This window comes from Equus caballus, chromosome 16, assembly GCF_041296265.1.
Source record: "Equus caballus isolate H_3958 breed thoroughbred chromosome 16, TB-T2T, whole genome shotgun sequence".
Lineage (NCBI taxonomy): Eukaryota > Metazoa > Chordata > Mammalia > Perissodactyla > Equidae > Equus > Equus caballus.
Window position 1 is genome coordinate 78004132 of NC_091699.1, and position 8288 is coordinate 78012419.

An 8288-nucleotide genomic window follows, 5' to 3' on the forward strand; every position below is an offset into this window, starting at 1 on the left:
AAAGAATGAAAGTAGACCATTATCTTTCACCATACACAAAAATTAACCCAAAATGGATTAAAGATTTGAACGTAAAACCTGAAACCATAAAACTCCCAGAAGAAAATACAGGCAGTACATTCTTTGACAACAGTCTTACTTAGCAGGATCTTTTCGAATACCATGTCTACTCAGACAAGGAAAACAAAAGAAAAAATGAACAATGGGACTATATCAGGCTAAAAATCTTCTGCAAGGCAAAGGAAACCTTGAACAAAATGAAAAGACAACCCACCAACTGGGAGAAAATAATTGCAAAGCATACATCTGGCAAGGGTTAGTTTCCAAAATATATAAAGAACTGATACAACACAACAACAAAAAAAACCCAATCAAAAAATGGGCAGCGGATATGAACAGACATTTTTCCAAAGAAGATGTACACATGCCCAACAGGCATGTGAAAAGACGTTCAATATCACTAATTATTAGGGAAATGCAAATCAAAACTATAATGAGACATCACCTTACACCTATCAGAATGGCTAAAATTACCAAGACAAAAAACAACAAATGTTGGAGAGGTTGTGGAGAAAAGGGAACCTTCATTCACTGCCAGTGAGAATGCAAACTGGTGCAGCCACTACGGAAAACAGTATGGAGAGTTCTCAAAAATTAAAAATAGAAATACCATACAATCCAGCTATCCCACTACTGGATGTTTATCCAAAGAATATGAAATCAACAATTCAAAGAGATTTATGCACCCCTGTGTTCATCACAGCGTTATTCACAATGGACTAGACATGGAAGCAACCCGAGTGCCCATCAACTGATGATTGGATAAAGAAGATGTGGTATATATATACAATGGAATACTAGTCAGCCCTAAAAAAGAACAAAATATTCGCATTTGCAACAACATGGATGGACCTTCAGGGCATTATGTTAAGCGAAATAGGACAGACAGAGAAAGACAAACACCATGTGATTTCACTCATATTTGGAAGATAAACAAACACATGGATAAAGAGAACAGATTAGTGGTTACTAGAGGGGAGGGGAAGGGATGGGCAAAAGGGGTTAAGGATCACATATATGCATGGTGACAGATAAAAATTAGACTATTGGTGGTGAGTGTGATGCAGTCTACACAGAAATTGATATATAATAATATACACCTGAAATTACACAGTGTTATAAACCAATGTGACCTTAATAAAATAATTGAAAAAGAACTCGATGTTGAGCATAGACTTGAGCATAATTTGCCTCCAAATTATGACAGCACTGCTCCATAGCGTTAGTGCTTCCAGTGTCGGTTGGAAGAGTCCAATGCCACTTTAATTTCCATTTCTTTGTATGTGAAGTTCTCCTCCCACCACAAGCTTTTAGGATATTTGTCATCCCTGATATCCTGAAGTTCATAAAGATCGATCTTAGCGTGTTTCTTTTTTTATTGGTTGAGATTGGCACACAGACAGCATTTTCAACCTGGAAAGTCAAGTCTTTCAGTTCTGGGAATTTTCTTACATTTTTTTGTTTGAAAATTTCCTCTCCTCTATTTACTGAAAATTAAAATCTCCCAGAATGACCCCCCTAAATTTCTTGTCCTGTTTCCTATTCTCTTCTCTTTTGTTCTAATTTCTTAACAGAAAGGCTCTATGTCCTCTATTTTCTCCATGTTAATTTTTCTGCTTGTTTGGGTCTTTCTCATATTGGAAGCTTTCTTCAAATGCCCAGTGATCCTAACTGTTTGTATTTCAGAGTGTGGTGGCAAATGGCTGACTGGAAACTAGCAGTAAAGGAAAGACTAGTCAGCCAACTCTGGAGAGAGGAAGAGAACTAAGGCTTTGCGTGAAAGATTTCAGTCACTCCCCTTGTGGTCTCATGCCTCATCTGCATCTTTTGCTGCACCTGCTGCTTTAAATTCTATGCTTTTCCAAGATTCTAAGGCAAGAATCAAATTGTTTCTCATAAGTATCCCCGTCTTAGACATTCACAGCCTGCAGCTTTCTCTACTCTACTAACAAAGCTGCCACTTTCTTTGAGAAATGTGTCTTTTCAAAAAACTTGTGTTGATTCTCATTCATGGCTGTGTGTTCTCCAATTCTCTTTGTGCCTGTGTATTAATATTCTTTTCTCTCTCTCTCTTTTGCCATTTAAAGCATTTTCAAGAAGAAGAGATAGATGTGTATGGTCATCCACCACATTGAAGCAGAAGTTTTCTTTATTTTCTAACATACAACACACAACAAATATATCTACTATAACTTTTTTTTTAATCTAGAAACCTCCAGTTAAATAAGAACATTCACACTGGAATTTGAGAGAAATGAGTAGACCCAGTTCTGATATTTACTATGCACTTAGTGCTTCTGAAACTCAGCTTTCTTGTCTTTAAAAAGAGATGGAAATACCCACCTGTGAGTACTCAATGCCAGTGCATCGAGGTTCATGATTTCCACTCTGGGGATTGCTTAGTGTTACCTGCATCAAAAGTAGGAAGAAAGTCACAAATAGCTTAGGCTAATTCCTGAAATCCCTGGAGACCCTCAGCATTTTGCCCAATGGTGTGGAATAAAAGAGTGACAGCGGGCAATGATCACTTAACTAACAACAGAAGCATCCCGTTTCAGAGATTTTCCGACAGAGAACCATCTCAAGGATAACTCACAAACTGTTACATTGCAAAGGAAAGGAAGAAAAACATCAATGAAAATTACGAGCTCTCTCTTCCTTTGGTCAAAGCATGATTTCTCCACAAGAATAAGGCTGATTGGATATTAGTCTTTTACATAGTTTCCAGAGACAGTTTATCTTTTTCAAAATCTAACTGTAAAATCCCTCAAGAATAAGAAAACATTAACTTAGAGCCAGAATTCAGAAAAATAGTAACAAGTTATTCGTGGCTCAAGAAAAGAGTTCTCACAAAATGTGTTGAATAGCTGTTTATGAAATATTAACACATGTTCTCAAATTCCCACAAGTAGATCCAGACCGACTGATTTCCTCAAATTTTAGGTACTGCTAGATGAAATATTATTTCCCCAAAAGTCTAGAGACTCTTATTCCTGAAAAGTAGAATATTTGTATGATGAATGTCATGAAAGGCACATTTGGAGATATTTTCATTATTTCTTGCTGCTGAAGATGACTTTATATCTTCTTTTTGAACTAATATTGTTCTAATTATAAAAACAAAGTGTCCACTATAGCAAATTTCAAAAATGCAATTCACGCTAAAATCTGGCGTTATAGTTAAAGCTTGTCTCAATTTGGATGCTCAATTTTCATCAAAAATACGTTATCTGTATTTTGACTTCATAAAATTCAAAGTTAAAAAATTAGATCAAGGAAGGAGGGATGAATAGGAGGAACACAGAGGATTTTTAGGGCAGTGAAAAATATTCTGTACGAGACCATAATGATGGATACATACTATACATTTGTCTAAACCTACGGGATGTACACTATCAAGAATGAACCATAACGTAAACTATGGACTTTGGTTAATTGTGATGTGTCAATGTATGTTCATCAATTATAACAATTGTGCCACTCTAATGGGGAATATTGATAATGGGGCTGGCTATGCATGTTTCGGGGTAAGGGGTATATGAGAAATCTCTGTGCCTTCCTCTTAATTTTGCTGTGAACCTAAAACTGCCTTAAAAAATAAAGTTTTAATTAAGAAAAGTAGGTTGAAATACCCAAATTCTTCCAAATACACTTCAAGTATTTCTAATAGCTGAATTGGGCATACGTTTTTTCAATTTAAATTTAGTTAAATGGAATTAAAAATTCAGTTCCTCATTCTGACTAGCCACATTTTAAATGCCCAACAGCCAAACATGGTTAGTGGCTACTGTATTAAACAGCACAGACTTAGATGGATAGGTGCATAGATATTGGGAGAGGAATATGTCACATATGAGCATTTCCCCATATCAACAAATATTATTCCAACACACGACTTTCAGTAGTTGCAGACTGTATCATTCCTTTTATGGGTATATATGGCATAATATACCTATTTAATTATAAAACTTTGAACATTTGTTTTTTACTAATTTTTCTCTGTTTTTGCTGTATAAATTTGTACTCTATTTGTTGTTATTCCCTCAAGATAGACTCCTAGAAATGGTATTACTAAGTTTAAATTAAGTATTACCAAATGTATTAGAGTTCTCCAGAGAAACAGAACTAACAGGATTTATATATAAAGAAAGAGATTTATTTTAAGGAATTGGCTCATGTGATAGTGGAGGCTGGCAAGTCCAAAATCTGCAGAGTAGATCAGTAGACTGGAGACCTAGGCAAGAGTTGATGCTGCAGATTGAGTCTGCAGTCTTCTGGCAGAATGTTCTCCTCTTCAAGAAAAGTCAGTCTTTTTCTATTAAGGCCTTCAAATGTTTGGATGAAGCCCACCGACATTACGGAGAGTAATCTGCTTTACTCAAAATCTACTCATTTAAACGTTGAGCTTATCTAAAAAATATCTTCACAGAAACATCTAGAATAATGTTGGACCAACTATCTGGGTACTGTGGGCTAGCCGAGTTGACATATAAAATTAATGATCACATTAAGATTTAGATTTTTGATACGTATTGCCAAGTCATTGGTAATAGTCTACATTTTCATCTGCAACATATGAGCTCATCATATCACACCCTAACAAGCAAATAATCAATATTCTCTTTTTTCTGTCATTGCTGATTCCATATGCAAAAAGATTCGTAATTTTAATTTATATACTTTTGATTAGTATAGGATTAAACATTCTCTCATATATGTTGACCATTTATACTTCTTATTCTGTTAATTGTCTATTCATTATTTTTTTGCCAATCTTTTTTATGGAAAAAGTAATGAAGAAATCACAAAGGGAAAAAGTTTATTATATTCAATTCTACAAAACTTAAGAAAATCTGTATAGAGGAAAAAAGCAAATGATAGGCTGGGGAGACTATTTGAACAAATATGACATACTTGGTGCTGAAATATTAAAGTTAGATCTCTACTGTGCAATGAGGTTTTGAAAGGTATTGAGCTTCCTTGCAGAGAAAGTATTTAAGCCAACACAGGGTGATGAATGTCAGGGATGCTCCCAAATGGATTCCTAGATTAAGAATCCTCCAAAATACTTATTCCAAAATGTGAGACTACTCTTATAACGCCCCTTCCTCCAACACTTGCCTCCTGTGCAAAGATCCACATGTATAACTGTGGTTATTTCCTGAAACATCCCTTTAATATGAATCTTTAGCACCAGATCTTTCCAATAATAATAGCCAAGCACTGTTCTAAGCTCTGCATATTCCTTTAGTCCTCACATCTGCCTTATTGAGTAGGTACTGCTATAATTCCCATTTCAGAGAGGAGACAAGTGAAGCCCAGCAAGGCTACATGATTTGTCAGTCAGTTACAGAGTGGCGACACATTATTGGCATTCATTGATGTATTATTTCCATTCAATTGGCTATTTATGAGTTTGTTTATTCTCAAACTAATTCTTGCAAGGATCTGGAATTACTTTCACAAGTAAACATCCAGGAAAGATGTTTACGAGCAAAACTGCACATCATTCTGAAGAACTGAGATGAGCATAAACGAGTAAGAGGGAAGGGGAGGGATACTCGGTGAGAGCTCAGGTAGAGAGTGATGCCAGTTGCTGCCCCAACTTCAAGGACTTTTGAGACAGTGGAATTTAGACCAGGTCACAAGAAGACCCAGCACTGAATTCCCTTTCTCAAGGAAGTGATACGGAAATAAAAGGAGGAAATTCTGGCAAAAACAATCTCAGAAGGGCAAAGACTGAGCACTTTCCACTCCATGGCTCAGTGCACGCCACGTTGTCCCAGATGGTAGCTCTCAAAGGGAAATCTTCCAAGCCTCTAATCTGACTTTTGAATGGCAGCTCTGACTTCCCACGATATGAGCATTGGGGGCCATCACTCCAATTCTGGACAGTTAATAAATTAAAATCTCAAAGAGTTTCTAAAACTCAAGAATAAAGCACCAATAGAAAATAGACAAAATGCAATAGAATATGCAATAGAAAAATGAGCAGCATCATGCTTAATGATAAGATTATGGAGTTAATTAATTCAACAAGTCCTTGGCAAGCATCAACCAAGCTAACACTTTACTAAGTGCTGGATATACCATTGTGAGCAAAAATAGACAAGTTCTCAGATTTTATGAAGTTTACAGATGAGTGAGAGAGACAGGCATTAGTCACATAACTACACAAATAAGTCTGGAATTATGACTGTGGTAAATGCAACGAAGTAAACGTACATGGTACACTGAGAGAATGTATTAGGGAGACCTGATCTAGTCTGGACCATCAGCCTTGGTCATCCGTGACGAAGTGATGAGTTGAGATCTGAAGAATAAATAGGAGTTAGTAGGGAAAACTGAAGAGGCATTGCCTTCCAGAAGGATTGTACCAATTTACACTCCCACCAGCAATTAAGTAGTTATTTTTCCCAAATCTTAACAAAACTGGGATAGTATCATTTATTTTTAAGAATTTTTGCCAGTTTAATAAGGAAATTGCATCTCATTGCTTTAAGATAGATTTATTTCATTACTGTTGTGAGTGAACACTTGCATGAATTAGTGTTCTCTCATTGTAAGCAACAGAAAACAATTCTGGGTGGGTTAAATCAAGAGGAATGCAAGGGAAGGACATTAGAGACCACAGAATTAATGGGAGGCTGTAGAACCAGGCTTAGGAATGAGGAAGACAAGGGCATTTCTGGAGATGAGGAAGCAGGCACCCCAGGAATGGATTCAGTGGAGAAGGGTATCTTTGGGTCCGGTCCGCTCAGACACCATCATAAGAATGAAATGGAACCCAAACAGTTTTGATCTCTTTATTCTTCTCGTAAGATTCAAGTTCCAGGTGACCTAGCTTAGGCCGGATGGCTGCCCTTAGGCTAGGAGCTAGCAGAGCCCTGATTACAATCCAACTGAACCACGACTAGAGGGAAAGTGATAACTTCTCAAGGGAAATCAGAGCATTGTTCGGATGGGGAAATCCATCTAGGGCAGCCAACCCAACAAATGATTATGACAGCTTTTTTCTGCATTGACTGTTCATTTCTCCTTCTGTGAACTATCTATTCAGATTCTTTGCCCATTTTTCTCCTGCAGTGTTTTTCGTCGTTGTTTTGTTTTGCTGACTTACAAGAGATCTGCAAGTACATTTTAAAGCTGAACTCAGTAGGACTTTACAGAAACCCCTAACGATCCCTCATTTTGTAATTCATGCAAGTTAAAGGCCCCCCTCTGCAGGTTTTGTTGTTTTTTATTGGCTGGTGACCTGTAATTAAAAAATATGTAAGACTGTTAAGGACCTGGCACTTTTTCTTCTCTCTCTCTCTGTGGTGGTTGTAACTGTAACACTAGCTGCCTTAACGTAGAAACCTCAAAATCACGGGGGTTTAAGTGATGATTTTAAAACATGGCTCCAAAATTCTTTGACATCCTTCCCCTTGAAAAGTGGGATCATGTCCTGTGACCTTGATTCTGGGCTGTAAAACTGCTTAATCAATAACTTATGGCATAAGTGATATGGTGTCAGTTTCTGGGCCCAAACTTCAAAGAAGTGTCAGCTTCTACAATCTGTCTCATGGGACATTTGCTCTTGGAATCCAGACACCATGCCATGAGAAAGGCAAGCAGTTGGTGGAGAGGCCAGAACAGAGAGGAACTGGGGGCTTCCTTTCCTCAGCCCCAGCTGAGCTCCTGGCTGAACGCAGCACTTACTTACCAACCATGTAAGTCACCCACCTTGAAAGAAGGTCTGCCAGCCCCCAGTGGCTCTGCCCCAGCTGCTGTCATGTGGAACAGGGGACAACTGTCCCTACAGAGCCCTATCCAAATTAAAGCTTTGTGAGTAAAATAAGTGATTGCTGTTGTTTTAAACCTCTAAGTTTTGGAGTGGCTTGTTGCACAGCAATAGATAACAGATGGAGCATGACATACTAGAGATTTATTTCTCATTCATAATCCAGTACTAACGTGATGGTTAGCGAGCAGCCCTCTGCATGGTAATTTTGAGGCATCAAGGATATATGTGTCTTCCGTCTCTGACTCCACCCTCCCCTTATGGATTCAGTTACTCTATGGGGAAAGAGTAAGGGAGAAAGTAAGTGTGAAAGGAAAATTTACTTCTTAAGCTTTTCGGTCTGAAAATAACCCATCACCTTCACTTGCATTTCTATTGGCCAAAACTAGTCACATGCTTGCATACAGATGCAAAGGACTCTGGAAATTGTGGTTCTTAGTTTTTC